Below are 21,752 nucleotides of genomic sequence, written 5' to 3'. Positions count from 1 at the left end.
GACAGAGGTAGAAGGAACTGATTCAATGTTTCACACACACTGACTCTCTCTTCTTCAAACAAGACCCTTCTGTCCCCACATCCAAGCATCTGTTCTTGCACACTGGGGTGTGTCTTATAGCAAAAGTCAGCATGGAGAGGATTTCAAAGGTTATCTGGTAGCTCCTTCTCTGGGTAAAAGGATGACACAAAAAAACTCTTGGAATTCATATTTAAAAGTAGCTGCTCCTCAATAAATCACAGTGTTTATTAAGTCTTTCTGGGCTACAAAGTACAGCTAGTACTGAAAAGAAATCTACTTTCTAAGATCCCTGACAAGTAGTCAACCAGCATTTACTTGTAAGACATATATACTGTGTTTTGGGGGCATGAAGGGAATGGGGGTATTAGGAGGACCCAAGGTATTTCTGGATCAAATGAGGTAATATTTTTTAAAGCACCTAGCACAGAGCATGATACATACTTAGAAGGTGTTATATAAATGTTTTTTTGCTTCCCTTTCTAAATGGCTGCAAATATTAGGAAAATTGCTCCCATCTTATCTACTTAAAGCTAAAGATATTCAATTATTCAATACTAGTAGAATGTAAATTCCTGGATGTCATCAACAATTTCTTTTTTTTTTTTTTGTCTCTGCATTGTCAGTGCCAAGCCCAGGGCTCAGCACATAGCAGGTGCTTAATAAAAGATTGTTGAATTGAATTGAATTAAGGTGTCATTGGTCTCCTGTCCCTTTACTGTTTTGCTCAAACTCTTCTGACATCACTTTAGCCATTAGCCATTCAGTACCCCGCCTCCACTATGGTGCCAAGAATCAAACAGAATCCTCCAGATGAGTCTGATCAGGGCAGGGCACAGAACAGTTTTCCTTAATGCCAAATTAGGCAGTGGGCATTTGTTTGTTCTAAGGGTGACTCATGCCTTTGGGAAAATGGACTGATTTCCGGATCACAATGCAACTTTGAGGAATTGTCTTTTGAGCTTAAAAATCCATTATAGCATTTGTAAGCCTAAAAGAACATACCTGAATAGAAAGATAAGTCAGGATAAAAGTAGATGAATTTAGCAGTTCATCCCTCTTTTGGAAGTCTGAAGTCACACCAATAGTACTGATATCAAACTTTCTTCCTTGTCCTCTTCTGCCCTCTGGTGTTCTCTTCTAAAATAGCACTTGATTCATTTCTGTTCAAGATACTAAAGAGTGTTGTTTTTTTTATCCCCAAACCGCTATGGATGACTATAACACACAAGTGACAAATTACACCCATATTTCCTTAATATATTTTGGGTCTTTGCAAGAGACAGGTAACAAGAAAGCTTTAGACAATACTAGATGTGATTCTTTGCTCTGTCAAGATCAATGCCCCACAGCCCTGCAGCCCCAAGAGATCACTAAGACATCAGGTCCTATCTCATGGACAGGTCTGTCTGTGTTCATCCTTCATTTGTGAAGAAGACCGTGACATCAGAGAAATGATGATGTGACTTGCACTGGATTTTGTTTAGAGTGAGGAAGGGCTGTGCAGATCACCAGCCTCACTTTCCCCTCCTGAACCATGTGGATCCAGTGACCAGATATTCATCAGGATGACTGGAGATGACCTAGGATGCAATGGGAGACCTTGGCCTATTCAGGTATTCACTTAGAGTGAGGTGAGGCCATTCAGTGAAAAAGCTTCTCTAAGAAGTAATCAGAGAATGGCCCTTTAATGAGCAAAAGAAAAAAATAAGTGTATCAAGCTGGAAGGGAAAGAGCAACAGTTACTATTGATAATCACTCTGAAGGCAGGAGGGTTCAGCCACCATGTGGAGTTTCAGCAGGGACCTATTGTTGTGCAGTGTATGGGCTTCAGAGTGCAGTGGGCTTAAGGTTTTGGGAAGAAAAGAAAAAAGAAAGGAAAGAAGGAAGGAAGGAAGGAAGGAAGGAAGGAAGGAAGGAAGGAAGGAAGGAAGGAAGGAAGGAAGGAAGGGAGGGAGGGAGGGAGGGAGGGAGGGAAGGAGGAAGGAAGGAAGGAAGGAAGGAAGGAAGGAAGGAAGGAAGGAAGGAAGGAAGGGAGGAAGGAAGGAAGGAGGAAGGAAGGAAGGAAGGAAGGAAGGAAGGAAGGAAGGAAGGAAGGAAGGAAGGAAGGAAGGAAGGAAGAAAAAAAGAGAGAAAGAAATCTAGCCAGTAAACCCAAAGTTAACTAAGCATCCTCTGGCCATCCATGTTTACCTTCATGGACAAAGTCTCCTCTGAATCACATTTCTGGAAACTTTCTTTCTCCCTCTGGGGATTTCTCAGAGAACATTATGGTGAACTGAATTCAGTCTAGTGTAGTAGATTATATATGCTGGAGAGGTTCAAATTCTGCCTTTGCTATTTATTTACTGTGTGACTTTTGGTGAATCATTTAACTTCTCTGAGCCTCAGTTTCCTCATTTGTTAAATGAGTGGGTTGGACTCCATGACCTCAAATCCCTTCCAGGTCTAAGTATTTGATCCTCTGTTACCTTTTATACCTTTTGTCTAATTTGAATTATATTCACTTACCTACAAAATTTGTCTTCCCAACTAGAGAGACTTAGTTACCTGAGTACTACATAGTTCTATATAGATTATATCTGATTTCATCTTTATGTGGGATCATAGAATTACATCTGGAAAAGCCCATAGAGGTTACTGAATCCAATCCCTTCATTTGATAGATGAGGAGACTCAGAAAGATTACCTGATTTGCCCAGGGTCAGATAGTCAGACAGATGAAGTCAAGATACATAGATGATAGAACATTCATTAAATACCTATTATGTGCCAAGCAAGCAGCTGGGTGATGCAGTGAATAGACAGCCAATGGTAGAGTCAGGAAGACTCCTCTCAAGTTCAAATCTGGTCTTAGACACTTACTATCTGTATGACTGTGGGCAAGTCATTTAACCCTGTTTGCCTCCGTTTTCTTATCTGTCAAATGAACTGGTAAAGGAAATGGCAAACCACTTCAATATCTGTCAAGAAAACCCCAAATGGGGTCACAAAGAGTCGGACACAACTGAAAACAACTCAACAACAATAACAATAAAATGTGCCAAACGCTATGCTGAGCATTGTTGATACAAATCCAGGGAAATAAGCAATCCCTCAAGGATCTTACATTCTAATGGGGCTTTACTTTAAATGGGAGCAAGAAAGTGGAATGTGGTGAAAATGGTGCCCATATGGGATAAAGGTGACTGGAGACAGAATAAAAGAAAGGCACAGTGAGTATCCTGGAAGTAAAGTACCCATCCTGAAATTAAAGGAAGTGACCAATCAGCTAAAGGTAAAGGTTTTCCCAAGGTAGGTAGTATCTGAAAGTGAAGAAGTTTGAATTTAAATACAAGTCTAGACCTCATGTCCAGCACTCCCCATCACATCTGAGAGGACACATGTAGCCCACATCACTCCTGAGGACTGCTTGAATCACATCAAAATATAATTGGGAAGTATTTAGTACAATAAATACAAATAAAATAAAACATAGATAATGTGAATATGTGATTTTCTAAGTTATTACATAACTTGCAGGGATAGATTTTTGTTTGAGTTTGACACCACTGAACTGTATCATATTATATTGAGCATACTGTATACCCATATAGTGCGTATCAACATAATTGATAGTTATTTATTGATTAAATTGAATTGAAAGACTCCTAGGACTAGGCGGGGGGAAGAGAAAAGAGATAGAAATCACCTACAAGAGCCTCACAGTGGCTTGGACCATTCAATGCCAAAATACACTGTTTCTGCAGAGGTAATGGTTACCTAGAAACCCTAAACCCCCTGCTAAAAGGTGGCTTTTCATAAGAAACCTGTCAGCACAAATCAGCCTCCTGGGATTGAGCCACAGTGTGGTCACCCACCTCATTCTGGGCCCTACCTTGCCGCCTCCTCATCTTCTGCACTTTGCACCGATTTATTCCTCCTCTCCTCTGACCTTGGTACCTGACTGACCTACTGCTTCCTCCTCAGCTTGCTTGTTCCAAGAAGAATCTAAACTTCTACCTCCATCCTGTTCCAACTCCTAGCTCATCCTTTCCCTGACCTTAGCTCCCATCTCTTTGCAGACACCCTAACTCCCTGTCTAAGCAGATTCTGGCTCTAATTAGTCATGTGCAACATCTACACTCTGGGCCTAAACCTCAGCTGAGTTCCCATATAATCATAATTAATATACCTTTTGACTTGACCCACCCACAGCTCAAATTAGAAACTCCTGGAACTCATCCCAGTCAAACCTGGCTGAACCTCTCCCACCCTCAGCAGTTTCTATTCCATTTGGCATTTTGAAAAGCATAAGGCTGACTTCTAAGAGAGCATATTCTGTTATTTAGATGTATACAGGATCTCATCAGTCTAGTCTGATAGAATGGGAACTTCTCAAGGACAGGGGTTACTTTTTTGTATCACCAGCACCTATTATATCTGTTATACAATAGGCCCTGGTTGACAGCTAGCCTCTTCACTTATGCAGATAGCAAGCCTTCTGTTTCATTCACTGAGATTCTTGTCCATAGTTTTCCATGTATTTTTTGGAACATCTACCCAACATACTGGAGACCTTTATTTGACTCTTTTACTATTACAGTGGTTCCAGGAAAGCAAACAGATTATGCCCCTTTTATCTTTTATTCTCACTACATGATAGACCCACCTCCTTTTCTAGCTATATAGGTCCTTGATGACATTTTTAATGCCAGTTCTTGCACACAAATGATTGTTCATAATGTGCACCTCTATACTTCCATCTGTATTTCTTAATTGTCATTTGGATCTCCCATAGTCGTGAGTTTTTTTTATGATCATGGTCTCCCATGATTCATAGGCATAAAGCAGCACTAGGAGAATATTGATGTTAAATCATTCAAAGCAGCTTGGATAAAATCCTGGACCTGAAGTCAGGAAAATCTAAGTTCAAATGACATCTCAGACACTTACTAGCTGTGTGAACCTAGGCAAGATACTTAACTTCTGTTTTCCCCAGTTTCCTCATCTGAAAAATGGAGATCATTACAGAACCTATCTCCCAGAGTTGTTGTGAAGATAAAATGAGATAATATTTGTAAATGATTTGGAAATCTTAAAAGTGCTATATAATTGCTAGGTATACTTATGATTTCCTTTATGGGGTCTAGCAAATGTATAAAAACTGATGGATCCAGTGTTCTACTTGCCCACTTTTCTTACATAGTCTGAATGAATGAACATAGTTAGCTCCACTCCCAACACCTTAGACTTGCCTCAGATACCTCCTTCACCTAGAAAATCTCTTTGACCCAGTAGCCCTGTCCTTCCATTAGTGGGTTCCTCTATTCTGAGCTAATACCCAGATTGGCCATTCTTTATTCCTTAACTGACTTTCCAGACTTCGCCATTACTCCCCTGTGGATGTAATGTCACCTCCACCTTTTCAAATGCCTTTTATGTGCTGTCATTAACCATTAGAATATAAGCTTCTTGAGGCCAGGAGCAGGGTTTTTTTTTTTGTCCTTTTGTTTACAAATATATGCCCATCATGTAGTGTAGAGCCTGGCACATAGTAAGCACTTACTAAATGCTTGCTGAGTGACAACCAAGAGCCAGGCACTATAGTAGGAGCTGGTGATAAAAATACAAAAACAAAACTGTTTCTAACTCAAAAGATCTTCAGCTTCAGTGAGGAATTTGTTGTCATTCAGTTGTTTCAGTTATGTTTGACTTTTTGCCACCCATTTTGGGGTTTTCTTGGCAAAGATATTGGAGTGGTTTGCCATTTCCTTCAGCACCTCATTTTACAGATGAGGAGCAAACAGGATTAAGTGACTTGTCCAGGGTCACTCAGCTAGTAAATGTCCAAGGCCAGATTTGAACTTAGGAAGAGTAATCTTCCTGACTCCAGGCCTGGCACTCTATCCATTGTGCCATGTAGCTGCCCTTATTAATGAGGGATACAACACATAAAAAGGAGTGAAGGCCAGGGAAGGGAATTGGATCTGGCAAATTATTGGAACTGGGAATAGACTTAGACAGTAGTGCCTGGATAAATGAGAAGTATGTATCATTCATATTCTTGTCATTCCACAAAGCAGAAAGATCACAAGTCTAATCAGCACTTCCCCGAACTGTTGTTGCTCAGTCTTTTCAGTCATGTCTAATTTTCAAGACCCTATTTGGGGTTTTCTTGCCAAAGATACTGAAATGGTTTGCCATTTCCCTGTTCAGCTCATTTTACAGATGAGGACACTGAGACAAATTGAATTAAGTGACTTGCCCAAGGTCACACAGCCAGTAAGTGTCTGAGGACAGATCTGAACTCAGGAAAATGAGTCTTCCCGGCTCCAGGTCTGGCATTCTATCTATTATGCCATCTAGCTGCCCATTTCCCTGATATTTTGTTCAAATTCAGCTCTTCATCCTAATCAAATTAATCTTAATTCATTCATATATTTAGTGCTGAAAGCAATCTTTGAGGTCATCTATTGCAACCTTTTTATTTTATTGATGAGGAAAGTAGAGTCCCAGAGAGGTTATCAGTTAGTCACCAAGCACGGTGATATATGCTCTAAGGATACAAAAGAAAGACAAAAATGATTCTTGCTCTCAGAGTTCACAGTCTAGCATAAATAATTAAGTCCATTTAAGATAAAGTACATGCCTGTGGTCACAGAAGTGGTTAGTGGCAATACAAGGAATTGAACACCCTGACTGCATAACTCTGAATGAAATGCTCCATGTCCTTCTCCATGATGTTGCCTACCATCAAGGCCTTTGCCCACCTTAGTAATACCATGGCATTCTTTTGTAGAACTCCATTTTTTGCTATCCCCTGTAGTTAGACTTGCATAAATTCTTTGCCTGCTATTTTAACATCACTGTTAATTCTCTTCCCCAACCCCCATGTGTTACTTACTTCTCTTATTCCAATGAAATGCAAAAGTTTGACCATTGACTGGAAATTGATATACCTCCATAATGCCTGTCTTTTTCTGATTTCCACACTCTCCCTCCCAGACTTCCTTTTGGCTTCCCATATACATGAGAAGTATTCCCTCCCTAGATTCCAATATTGTTTAAGAGGTTCCACACATATGAGACAGCCTCTTTCCTAACATGTTAAAGATAAGCATTCTTAACTGTCAGTCAATGAACCCCAGCATGGATAGATTTCAGGGGGTTCATGAATTTGGATGGAAAAAGTACATCTTTTCCTCAACCCGGTTTTCTTTGTAATCTAAGAATTTTATTTCATGCAGTTAAAAACATTATTCTTACATGTTCCTGTGTGCCAGATTGTTAAGGAGGTCCAAGACACAAAGAAAAGTTAAGCCTGAAGTATGCCTGAAATGTACTACTCTGAATACTTTTCCTGGTTTACTTTTCCAGTCATTCCTAAAGCAAATTTTAGAAAATCATAGAATTTCTCACATACATATTAATTATGGTCATTCATTTTATTCAATCACAGTAGAGGAAAGACTAGCCTAGAAATAAGGAAGAGCTGGGTTTAAATTTAGCTTCCAACACATCCTAGGTTGGGACCGTTGGTAAGTAACTTAATCTCTCAGTTCTCCCAGGCAAACTAAGACTACAAATTACAGATAATTTGACTGTTTGATTTTGGCAGAGATAATTTCCAGTAGAATACATCCTTAAACTGATGAAATTAATGGTTTGGAAACTTCCCTTCCCTATCCCACCTCACCCACAAATTCTATCACCTGCTCCTTTAAAGCAGAGACTATATTTAAGTCTCCAGTTTTTCTCTATGTGGGAACTCAAATACTTATTAACTTTTTTTGTACAGTAACCCCCCAAAGGAATTGTTCTACTTCCATACTGAAGTCTAATAGCTGTGTTACATTCATTTTTAAAGAAAGAAAATCAATTTCACAGTATCTTCAAACACTATGATAAAGCTGATGAATGAGAATTTTTGTAATCTTTCTCTTAAAATTGGAAAACATAAAGCAAAGGATATAAAGTGATTGGATGGTAGATAGAGAAGTCATAATCCTTCTATGGCATGATAGTACCCTCACTTTATCCAGTGAATTTTGGTTTTAGAAAAATGTTCATTTTGGTTTTAGAAAAATGTTCATTTTCTTTTTTCAATAACTGACCCTCAGATTGCTTGCCTCCATTCTCTTTCCATTTCAGTGTCTATGAAATAGTACAATTCTATTTATTTTTATAAGAAAATAGAAATAAAGACAAGCTATAAGGTATATTAACATTCTCTTCAATTCAATCAAGCATATTTATTAAGTGCTTATAATGTTCCAGAAACTGTGCTAGGTATTGGGACAAAAATGTACCATTCCCTGACTTTTCAAGAGTTTATGTGCTACTGGGGACAGGGGGAGAATACTGCATACAATATAACATAATATTATTGAGATATTTATTACCTAATTATTAGATTATTAGATATTTAGTAGATAATTGTTTGGTAATTAGATAATATAAGGTGGATTTTACTGTTGTTGTTCAATCTTTTTCAGTCATGTCTGACTCTTTGTGACCCTATTTGGGGTTTCCTTGGCAAAGGTGCTAGAGTGGTTTGTCATTTCCTACTACATTTCATTTTATAGATGAAAAAAATGATGAGACAAACAGGGTTAAATGACTTGCCCAGGGTCATACAGCTAGTAAATGACTAAGGATGGATTTGAACTCAGGTTTTCCTGACTTCAGGCCTGCCCTTCTAACCACTGTGTGGTGGTGCATTTTAGCTGCTCTAATATGAGGCAGAAGAGAACACAACCTATGGGTGGTATCAGAAAAGGTTTCATATAGGACATAGCCTCTGAAAGTGAGCTTTGAAAGAAGGTGCAAATTGAAACAGGTGATGTGGAGGAAGGGTGTCCTTCATTCCAGTAAGGGAGAGCTTGTGCACAAAGAGAGAGGAGAGGGAATGTATAGCTTGTGGAACAGAAAGCAGACTAGTTTGGGTAGGGAATGGTGAGTGCAAAGGGGAGCAATATGAAATGTCTGTAAAGTTTATAGGGGGAAAACAAAATGTGGAGGGTTTTGGATGCCAGACAGGAGTTTCAATTTTACCTTAGAGGGAATATGGAGTCAATGGAGATATTTGAACAGAGAAATGATGTGGCTGTGTGTCTTGGGAAGAGAAATGTGGCAGCTGTGTGGAGAACAGATTGCAGAAGGAAGGAAGGCTAGAGTCAGGGGTACCAATGAGAAGATTATTGCAATAATGCAAGTGAGAGGAGGTAAAAGTCTGAGCTACAGTAGGGGTCATATGAGTAGAGAAGGACCAGATAGATGTATGAAAGATGTCAGGAAAATAGAATTGACAGTTGGCAACTGATTAAAATGAACTGGAGTGGGGGAGGGAGAAAGATGAGAAAGTCAAGGGTGGGAAGAAAAGAGACAAGCATTTATAAGCTCCTGCTGTGTGCCAGGCACTGGGGTAAGCACTTTACAAATATTATCTCATTTGCTCCTCTCAATAGTCCTGTGAGGCAGATGCCATTATTATCCCCTTTAACAGATAAGGAAACTGAGGCACACTGAGGTTAAGTGATTTGCCCAAGGTCACACGAACAGCGATAATTAATAATAACAACAATAGCTAATCTTTATATAGAACTTACTTACGTGCCAGGGACTGTGCTAGGCTAACAGCTTAGCTAATAGCTAATTATCTAATAATATTTACAAATATCTCATTTATTCCTCTCAACAACCCTGTGATGGAGATGCTATTATATTCTCATTTTATATTGGAGAAAACTGAGGCAGATGGAGATTAAGTGACTTGCCCAAGATCGCTTTGTGATTGTGTACCCAGATCTTCCTGCCTCCAGGCCCAGCACTCTATTCATTTTAATACCTCACTGCCTCTAAACTCACCTAGCTGATGACTCCAAGGTGATGAACCTGAATGACTAGAAGAATGAGGAAAAATTATACTTATCATCTATTGACATGAACAGAATGAACTAAATAAAGTTCTCTGGGTATTTACAGATATATCCTATTATTGATGTTAGAAATCACATTCATACATCACATTAAGATTTACAAAGTTTTTTTTTTTCCTATCAAAATAACCCTTTGAGTTAGGGAGTTAGGAAGACGTAACTTTGAATTCTGTTCCATGACATGAGGCAAATCATTGAACTTTTCTTTGCCTCAGTTTCCTCATCTATAAAATGGAAATAATAATACCTTCTTCCTCACAGGGTTATTGTAAGGATAGAATGAGATCATATTTGCAAAGTATTTTGCAAACTGTTAAGTGTTATATAAAGTTAATAAGGTTAGATTTTTTTTTACAGATGAGGAAAATGAGGCATGGGAGTTAAATATAAAATGACTAGCTGGTTTCTTTTGGCTCTAAGATTCTATGGCTTAATAAGGGAAACTCTAATGAAAATATAAACCTCTAAACCTAAATATTCCACCAATATCTAAGTATTATTCCTAGTAGAAACTAAGACATCATAAGAATTTGGAGTCTTTTCAAATAAATGTGTTCTCTTACATATATGTGTGTGTGTCTGTGTGTGTACCTACATACACACATATATACATACACAAACACACACACATACACATATATATTAAAGGAAATTTTTCTAATGAAGTTTTCTAACCTTATGTGAGACAGTGAATCTTTGTAGCTATTCTGGGAAAATTACATAAAGTTTGTATTTGTTTTTCAATAAATAAGTTGGAGCCAAGTAGAAGAAAAGTTTGTGCAAAATAACTGGTTGGAGGTGGAGACTCTGGTGGTCAAGATGATTTTCCCCTTCCAACTTTGCACAGCCGTTGACCTTTTAGCAGATGGCAAAGAAAAGCTTCCAAGCTGGAGAAGCAGCACTTCAGAAATCCTAAGTAGATTGAATGAGTGTTATAATCAAGTTGAATTTCTTAACTTGCAGTATCAGGAGGCACAGTTTTACATTTCTGTACCATCTTTGTCTCTGAAGAACACCAGGCACTTATAATATACAAATGTATTCAGCATATTAAATGGAGAAAATTTTATATCCTTATATCCTTTGGTCTTTATTTTCATTCAACAAAATGAGAGAAGTGAATGGAATAAATATTTATATAGTGCCCATTTTGTGCCAGGCACTTTGCCAAGTGCTTTACAAATATTATATCATTTGATCTATAAGAACAAACCTCTATTATGTAATAGAGTATATAGTACAGTTTATTCTATACTATACTATAGTATAGTTTATTCGGGGAAAAATCCTGGATTTGGACCATATATCCTAGGTCCAAATCCTAGGTCTACTAATTATTGAGTGACCTTGGACAAGTCACAACCTCTCTAAACCTTAGCTCTAGTTCTGTAAATGAGGGGGGCTGGAGCAGAGAGCCTCTCACATCCCTCCCAGTTTCAAATCTGTTTCTATGATCCTATTAAATCCTGGTTGGGTTACTCGCCCTTGAAGATACAAAGACAAAAAGGAAATTCTGACCTCACAGAATTAACATTCTACTGAGAAATACAACATGTAAACAGATAAATAAATACAAACTTAAAGTAATTCCAGATATGGCAGAGGAATAACAGCTGGGGAGATCAAGAAATGCTTTATATAGGAGGTAATAATTGAGCTGACCCTTGGAGGAAGGTAAGCAAGGTGAGAGGAAAGGAGAACAGTGCAGGTATGAAGAGAATCCCTCTATATAGGCATGGAATCAGTAATTCTATGCCTACAGAAAAGTGAATGTGCTGATTCAACTGCCGCAAATAGAAGTCCAAAAAAGGTAGGCGAGGCCAGTTTGTGAAGGGTATTTTTAGTGTATGAAAAAAAAGAGCTTGTATTTTATTCTAGAGGCAACAGGGAAATAAAACTTAAACTGTTGGTAAAAAACATACTCCACTCATTAGAGCCTGGGATATGTTTAATAAACTTATTAACAATAATAGAAAAAAGGCTCATATGTTTCTCTTCTTGAAACACCCATCTTTTGCATCTCCTTTCATTTAATTGTCTATAGCTAACAGGATAGCCATAGCTGGTGATTCAAAGGTTAACTCTTATCAATTAGGGCAATAGAATATTAAAACTAGAAAGAATCTTGGAGAGTATCTCATTGACAGTCATTGCTTTCCAGATGAGGAAACTGAGGATCACACAGTAAAAATATTTGTCATTTGTTAAGTAAATGGCAGAACCAAGACACTGTATTCCCAACATGTTACCATTCAACTTCTGTCTGGAAGATCTCCAGTAATGGAAAGTATGGAACATACTGAGGCAGCCAATTCCAATTTTGGACAACTTGGCTTATAAGCTCATAATATTATAATTGCATTATACTATATTATAATTTTTATAATATTATTTTAGCATACCATAGGCCATATTATATTATAATAAAATATATTAACATACCATATTATAATTTAATAATTAATTAATTGATTAATTAATTTAATAATAAATAATTAATAATTATATAATATTTTAATATATGATATATCATATATGCCATATAACAATATTATATTATATAATTATATAATGTGTTATACAGAATTTTATAATTCTACAGAATTTATAGTGAAAAGAGACCTCTGAGATTATCTAGTCATGTCCAACTCCTTTATTTTAGAAAAAAGGAAAATGAGGCCTAGAGGAGTTAAGTGACTTATCTAAGGCTCATAAAAGCAGGAAGTAGCAGAGCTAGAATTTGAACCCAGATCCTCTGACCCCTTTTTTTTACTTTGTCCTCTAATTTGCACTGACCCTCCAAAAATTATTGTCAATTTGCATTTCTATAGACCTTTACTAGTAACAAAATACTTTCCTCACAGCAAAGCAAAAATAGACAGCACTGGTAATATAATCTCCATTTTTTACAGATGAGGAAAAAATCTCAGAAATGTCAAGGGCAGTGCTAACAGAGTCAAAAGTCAAAAATGAAAAAATGTGTTAAACTGTAATCATGAAAAAAAGGGGAAAAATAAAAAGTTTATATTGTAGAACACTTTTTATGTAATTTAAACTATCTTAAACAGGAAGATTATTGTAATAAAAAATTCAAATTTCTGAAACATTTAAATGTTGAGTTAAAGCCTTGTTTTGGAGCAGGGATACCTACTGAGAAAATCTTTGTGCAAGCTGCTAAAATAGCACTTTGTACCTAAATGAGAAGAATAAGAGGGAGGAACAATGGTGGAGGTAGGTGAACATTGCATTGGAAATCAGGTACCACGGACAGAGCTCTGTGAGTACAGCTCTGGTAACACACTAAATCTACTATCCAAAGACCAGCCATTAAGTATGAAAAGGTATTGAATTCTTTAGCCATGGAAAATGATGGAACACGTAAAAGTCCAAAATAATCATTAGTACTGCGTAGCTCCTTCCTAGTCCCTATGTTTTTGGAGAAAAAAAGAAAAAAGGAGAGGACCTAGAGGATGTAAAGAATAACTCATTTTAGATAGTCTTTATAAATTAATTAAATCATTAATATTCTTAATATTTGACCAGTGATCTACTTATCCTACTAGAACAACAGACAGATTACAAACTCCTCTTCTAAAATGTAAATTATTCTTGTGATAAATGAAAAAAGAAATCATAAAGAATTTGCTGCTAAATGGAAGGATAGTTTAATGGTTCCTTTGCAGGGAAGCATAAAAGATTTGGAGGAGTTGATTTCATCATGGGGTACTTGGCTAGCTCTCCTTGCTGTAAACCAACTCTCAACTTTGACTCCAAGAAGCTGCAGCATAAGCCATGATCACACCTCTGTAAACCATTTGGATAGATGGGCTAAACCAGGCTGAGATTAGCCTTAAAACCACTGGTGAATTGGGGGTTGTCTACCCCAAGCATGTGAAGACTTCACCCAGCAGAATGGGTGTGTGAGAACAATTTACTCCAATGGTCATGAAAGAGGCTGAAATAGGCACCATGGAGAGGTGAGAACTTGGTCAGGCATCAAACATGTCAAAGTTATCCATTACATCCTGGGCTATTTCTTGTCATCTTGACTTCTGTCTTGCCACTGTACTTCAACGACTCAGGAAGACAGTGAGGCAGATAGATGACTTTTCACAGCTCTGCCTCACTTAAATCCAATTCACCCATAAGTCAAGACATCACCCACAATGTCATTGATCTTCTCCAAAAATGAACAAATGAACAAAGAACAACAACATGAAGAGAAAAGGCAAAAAGACCATGGAGAATATAACTTCAGTTCATGTGCCAAATTCTACTGAACAGGATGGAGAAACAGAGGGTATGAAGAACTTGACAAGATCCTTCAAACAAATCAACTTATAATTTGATATTTGTCAAATTAATTCAAAGCAAAGGTCAAAAATGTTAGGAAGTGCTTGTAAATTATTCAGAAATATCACTCCTGTATGTCATGAATACTTTCTTGGCATAGCTAAGCGGCACAGTAGATAAGATGTTGGCCTTGAACATGGGAAGACCTGAGTTCAAATCCAGCCTCAGATACTTACAAAATGTGTGATCCTGGGCACATCATTTAACCTCTCTCAGACTCAATTTCTTTATCTGGAGAATGGTAAAAAAAAAAAAAATAGCACCTACTTTGCATTATTATTGTGGAGATCAAATGAGATTTTACATACATACATATATACATACATACATACATACATACATACATACATACACATAGGTGTATGTACACATAACTTTTCTAACCAAAAAGTATTATATAAATACTAGCTGGTTTTATTCAAGAAGAAATGGACAGCACTGGGCATAGTGATGGAAGAGGAGGAGGAAATTACTTAAATATTTGAGCAGATGAAATATTGTACTTGAATATTATTATTACCTAGAGAAATTGTACTGATATAAAATAATCACCCTGAAGAAGACCAAAAAGAATAACCCAGAATCTATTTCAGTCAACAAATCCTTAGCCTCTTTTTCAAGTAAATAGACATGGAAAATTTAAGCAGTAATTCATTTAAGAAAAAATGGGGGATTTTTGTAGACTGAGTCAACCACCTTATAAGTAAGTCAAAAAAGTGAATATGATCTTATGACACATAAAGGAAAGCAGAGTCCAATTCTGGTCCCTGTCTCTCAGCTTCCTTGTTCAGAAAATATTTGGAGTTTTATATCAAGTTCTGAGTGTGACATTTGAGGGGGGACGTGGATATGGTGGAAAGCATTAAAAGGAAGCCAACAAAAATGGAGAAGTCTCAAGATCATGGCATATGATGATCAGTCAAAGGAATGAGGGATATTTATTCTGGAGATGAGAAGACTTAGTAAGAACATACAATAGCCATCTTCAAGTATGTGGATGGTTATCATGTAGAAAGGCGATTAGTTTTGTTCTGTTTGATCCAATTGTGCAGAACTTGGAGTGATAAGAAAATTAGACAGATTTGGTATAAAGAGAAGCTTGCTAACAATTGCTTGCATGAGAAGTGAAATGGACTGCTTTAGGAGGTAATGAGTTTCTCAGAGGCTGATGACCACTTTTTTGCCATTTTAGAGGGATTATTTTTGAGGTATTGTTTAGTCTAGAGAGACTCTGAGGTCCTATCCAACTTTGAAAATGTATGATTTTTTGATGGCAGCAACTGGCAACATTCATTTAGAAGAAAAGTTTGTGTGCAAAATATAAGAAAATAATGGAATATATTTAGAAGTGTCACCTTAAAAACAGAAAGCTAATGGAAAGAAAAACAAGCCTGCAGAAATGCTGGCACTATACACAACTATTCCAAATCAACCCAAGTCTCTACAGAGATGAAACTAGAAAATATCAAATAGATTCAAAATGAAATTGATTTACCAGCATTTTTATGATGAGCTTTTTAAATCATCAACAATAATGGTGAAATCAGTACAATTGAATGTTAACAGCAAAGTACCTGGTATACTATATATGGAGAAATAGAAATAACACTTAAGAAGATCAAGTTAAAAAAGGGATGAACTTGATGAATACATCCAGAAGAAATCTATCATGGATATGACACAATTAAAGAAAAACAACAACTCGGGGGTCAGTTTTCAAATTATCTTAAAGAACAGAAAATTCTGGGGAGGAAGGAAAATTTCAAGGACAACAATAATAAAGAATACTATTAGTTTATTATTTTTTATTGATTAGGGAAAAAATAAACCCATTTGACTTCAGTTAGATAGGTACTCCAGTAGTCTGTCCATCAGTGGTGGCTACATCTTAGACAGGTACTGCAAACAGACAATGGCACAAGTCTAGAACTGAAAGGGAGGAGAAGGGATAGGGTGACATTTAAGAAATGGTATGATATTTTCAGCATTCTTGGAATGTTTTCTATGAAAAAAGAAGCCCATTTTCAAAACCAATATTTTCCCAATGATGCTAGGTGGTAATGGGTCATTAAATGCTACAGTCTCAGAAGCAAAACAGTATGTACCCTAAAGAGCATTAAATGATACATGGTTGATAAAAAACAGACTGCAATATCTTACCAATAATTATTTATAGGCCAAAAGCAGCATAAAAGAAATCAATGAGGTCATATATGACTAGAAAAAGAGGAGGATTGACCATGAAACAAGAGATTGACAGCCCAGTTGTCACACTGGGATCTATGGAACATGAGAACATGTAGAGGAAGGCTTTCAGTGCTTTAGGTAGAACCTTTAAGGAAAAGAATGGAATTGAACAAAATAAAAAGGCACTGATGGGTTGCATTCTGTACAATGAAGTACTGTACTTCATTGGAAATACATAGAGGAAGAAGAGTTTTTATATAACTTTTATTTCCAAATACATCTCACTCCCCTTGGTTACCGAGCTAGCCAAGCTTTGTAACAATTAAATAAGAAAAACAAAAGCAGTTAAGCAAAACAAATCAACACACTGAATCAGACAGTATATGTAATATTTCATGATATATGCAATATTCCATACCCATAGTAGCCCACCTCTTCAAAAAAGAGAGATGCCCCCCCTTTAATTCTATATGAATTTCCAGTGCTCTCCCAAAATAAATGCCTCCTGTGGGAAGTGTATTTTTTAATTACCCACTTGATGATCACTCATCTTTTACCCAACTGTATGTATTTAGTACTTATGTATTCAGTTCATGCTGCATTATTTTTTGTCGTTTCCTGTTTAATTGGATCATTTAAGTGTCCTTTCTCTCTACGAGAAGGTAAATTCTCAAAGGTCTAGGGCTATGTCTTCTATTTCTTTTAGTATTCTTCCTTAGGGTCTAGTAGTTTGTGCACATGGGGCACACAATACATATTCTTGACAGTCTGAGTTCCCTTGGGTGCATCCCCTCCTGCTGGCAAAATAGGTAGAGAAATACACTGCCCGTTTTCATTGCCTTTCTGCTTTAAAACTCTACGGGGCAATTGCTTTCCAGCACATACTTTCACAGCTGGTGGCAATGTCATCTCAGTCTCTTAAGCTATTTCTGCATTTGAAAAACAGCCTAATAGATTAAGAAAGTTAAGTTTCCAGATTTCAGGAGATGACCCTAAGCCTGGCATTCTTTTTAAATTAGTATACGTAATTTTAAATGCACTTTATAAATTAACAATCCTATAAATAGTTCCTTGTATAAGAGTTTTTGAGATAAGTACCTTTGCATAGAACATTATGCTCTAGGAATGGAAAAGGCCTATAATTAACTAGAGGTTAAAGAACTATCTAGATTCATTTAGAAATTAGACTAAATTATGACTCAACTAATGAATAACTGTTAATGTCAAGAAAGTTAAAGACATCTAAAATGATTTTGCATAGGAAAGTTTTACAAGTTGAAACCATTCCCTTTTCATGTACTTATCTCTGAATGACCACATAGGTCCTTGTGGTGTTGAGTGAGCAACTTGGAATCATTAAAAATCACTAGAATCAACCTCCTGATGTTTTGAGGAGAGAAGAGAGTAACAACAGAGGTTTTGTTCAAAGACTTTTCAGGTTGTTTGTCCTATCCCCTTACCTCTACAGCTCTGCTTGGAGCTGCAACTCCATGGAACTTGATCTATTTCCCAGGATAAGCTGATCCCCTGAAATCTCATCATTGTACTTCTAACTCGGCATTGGATACTCAATATCTTCCCAAATGCTCTGATTGGAGGGTTGGAGAGTAGATGATTAAGCTCCTCTTAAAGTTTCTTTTATAGAAAGATCTGGATCCTGGACTTTCCAACCAACTTTCCACTTTTTATTTACAGTTCTGCTTAGTTTCAGTTCCACAGAACATGGCCGTGCACCCAGTGGTATTCCCACCTAGCTTCCTTTTGTGTTTTATCTTCTCCCATTAGATTGTAACTCAGTGAGGGCAGAGATTGTCTTTCCTTTTTTTTATTTGTATGCCAAGCACTTAGTACAGTATCTAGCACATAGGTTCTTAATAAATAAATATAATAATCAATAAATAAATCTTAATATATATTGAATAGTATGGTAATGTATGGTAAGGTAAGGTATGGTATGGTATGGTATGCTATGCTATGGTATAGTAAGGTATTATAAAAGAGATTTTTGTAGAAATAATTTTACTTATTCAAATGTTAGCCACTCAGAATATGTTGAGCACTTAGCTGTTCCATAAAGTATTTAAAGAAAGTATTAGACAAAACTCCTTGATGTTGAATTTATAATGTTCCTTCAATAAATGTATTCCTTCAGAATTTCTAAAGAATGCCTCTTGTCATAGACTAAAACCATATCTAGATCATATAATTCCATACTGGATGTCCCACAGACATCTCAAATGCAACATGTCTTAAACAGAACTCTCTATCTTTCCCCAAGAGGACCTACCCCTTCTTCTGAAAGTCCCTATTTCTGTTCAGGGCAACATTATCCTTTCAGGTCCCCAGTTTCCTGATCTTAGGTTATCCTCTACCCCATTTTCTTCTTTAGTTCATCTATCTTATCAGTTACCAAATCTTGACATTTTTTACCTATACACATTTTTCTTACTTCTTCCGCCTTCCCACTACTATACTGCCATCACCTTAATTCAGATCCTCATTATCCTGTGTATGGATTGATGTAAACTCTACTGTTTAGCTTTTAAAGTTCTTCAAAAACTGACCCCATTTCTTTTTTCTAGCCTCATTTTACATCACTTCTTTTTTTGAACTTCATGGTTTAGCCAAACTGGCCTTCTTGCTCTTGCTCACATATAACAATCTATTTCCCACTTTCAAGCCTTTGCATCTGGAATATTTTCCTTACCTCCACCTCATAGAATTTCATACTACATTCATACTCATACTACATTCAAAACTCAACTTATTCACAGCCTTGAGACTAACAACTGGTTTGGATTATTTTCTTGGTATGTCTAGTACCTTATATAGTTGTGACATCTGAAAAAAAAAATGCTAAAGGCAACAAGAAATACAATTTAAAGTTATCTTAACCCCTCCTGCCCGGAAAAAAAAGGCTTAGGTAACAGTATAGTGCTAATAGATGACAGCAGAACTACTCAATTCTCATTTTGTTTCAACAGAAAATCAGTCTTTAGACATAAAGATGAAAGTGTTACCTAAGTTGTAAAAAGAGACAGTAGGGAGATCCCTAGTCATTTTGAATGAAGGTGAATAGATCAATTACATTTCAGGGCACTAATGGAACTTGCACATGATCTCAGGGATACAGTGGTCAGTAATCTTTGAAAAATTATGTAGGACACAAGCATAATAAAACTGGAGACAGTTAAGTGCTGTTACAGTTTTCAGAAGAGAGTAGATAGCACTTTCTAGAAATGACAAGTGGGTAGGTTTAAAGGTGATTCCTGGCAGAATTCCATAACAGATAAACAGAAAGCTCATGGTTATTTGGAGTTAATGTGGGTTCAGAAGAAGTCACATGAAAATACTTTCATTTTCACTGCTGATAATACTGGGGTTTGGAGGAATGCTGTAGGCATAATATATCATAATTGTGACAAAGTATTTTATGATATCCTTATGAATAAGGTGATGGAATATATCTAAGTAGATATATAAGTGTTGGGAGAATGATATCCAAAGAAAATTGATCAAGGACTTAGCATCAGCCTAGAAGGAAGTCTCTACTAGAAGAGTACAATGCTTTGCCTTTCCCTTTTCTGTTGAATGTTTCTTTTTATCATAATCTTGAGGAAAACACAAATGATATTATTAAAATATTAAATGACACAAAGCTTGAAGAGATAATTAGTGCAGCAGGAGCAAGATTTTAAATAATTTTTATAGGAATTTGGAGCTGAAACAAGTAAAATTAAATAGGAATAAATGTAACAGGGATGGCATAACTATACACACTATATTAAGATAAAATTAATCATACAAGCAAAGAATGAAAGCCTAGTTTTGATTATAGTTCATGTGAAAAATGATTACAATGTTTAAGTGAACACAAGTTAAACATGAGTAACAGTATAGTGCTAAAAACAACAACAACAACCACAACCATGTGCTATGGTCATTGAAAAATATTTTCGGAGATGAGATGGAACCACAGAGATGGAAGGAACCACAGAATTATTTAGTCCAATACTCTCATTTTTAATATTAAAAAATGGTTGAGGTTAAAAAAAAGATGATTAAGGTTAAATGATTAGTCCAAAGTCACAAAGCTAAGGAAATATCTGGGTCAGAATTTGAACCCAGGTCCTATGACTCTATGAGAAGTTCTTTCAACTTCACCACACCCCCTCAGTCCAAATCCAAAGCGATATTGTATCACTATAATCTCTGCTTTCTGTACTTGTATCTTCAGCACCTATCACAGTCCCTGGTACGTAAAAGATGTTAAATAAGTTTTTGATAATTAGTTGATTATTATATCTGGAGAACTTTCAGTTTTGGTCACCATATTTTTTAAAGGGCACTGATATTTTAGATAACACAAAGTTGTGGACATTGACTAATATGTAATATAACAGAAGAATGATTCCAAAGGATCTCAACAGGCTAGAACAATGGAACAAGTTTAATATAAAAAAGATGAAGTCAATAGCGATAAATGTAAAGCATACATGTATAAGTGTAACATACATGCCCACATATATATGCATGTGTGTATTGTTTCACATATAAGGTATATGTGTATGTGCGTATATGCATCTATATATACATACATATATATGTACATATACATACACCAAATAAGAATGGTATAGAAGATATAAATAGGATCCAATCTACGTAAAAAACACATAAGGCTTGGAAAAATACAAGATCCCTATGAGTCAATATGATGTGGCAGCCAAAAAGATTAATAGAACATGAAGATAATTTTCAAAATGCAATATTCAGAATGAAAGAGGTGATAATCTCTGTAGTTAACAGACTACATCTATAATAATGGGCTCAGATGAATAGAAAAGAAATGCTAATATAACATTACCTCTCAAGCACTATCCCAACTTGAACCTGTACTTGTGGGTTAAGTTCCTAAGGTTAACTTCTCTCTTGAGTTCTGGGGATAATCTTGTGAGAAGCTAATCTCATAAGCCCCCATAGGTGCATTTCCCTTTAACAAACAGCCAGTAGCTGATTCCATCTTAGCAAAGGCAGTCACTCAAATAGCATAGAAAGAACAGTAGTTACAATAATTCATCCCTGGAAACTTGTGACACAGTTTCCTACAAATACACAGCATCCCTGGGAAGAGTGGGTATGGTGGTAGAGAAGCATACATGTTGGAAGAACATGTGCCAAGGAAATGCACAACTCTGGTAATGCTAGACCTAGAAGTCTTTTCTCTCTATAGCCTAACCTATTTCAATTCCCAGGCAACTCAGAATTCTTTAA

Source organism: Notamacropus eugenii, chromosome 7, assembly GCF_028372415.1.
Source record: "Notamacropus eugenii isolate mMacEug1 chromosome 7, mMacEug1.pri_v2, whole genome shotgun sequence".
In the NCBI taxonomy this organism is placed as follows: domain Eukaryota; kingdom Metazoa; phylum Chordata; class Mammalia; order Diprotodontia; family Macropodidae; genus Notamacropus; species Notamacropus eugenii.
This window is presented reverse-complemented; position numbering follows the sequence as displayed.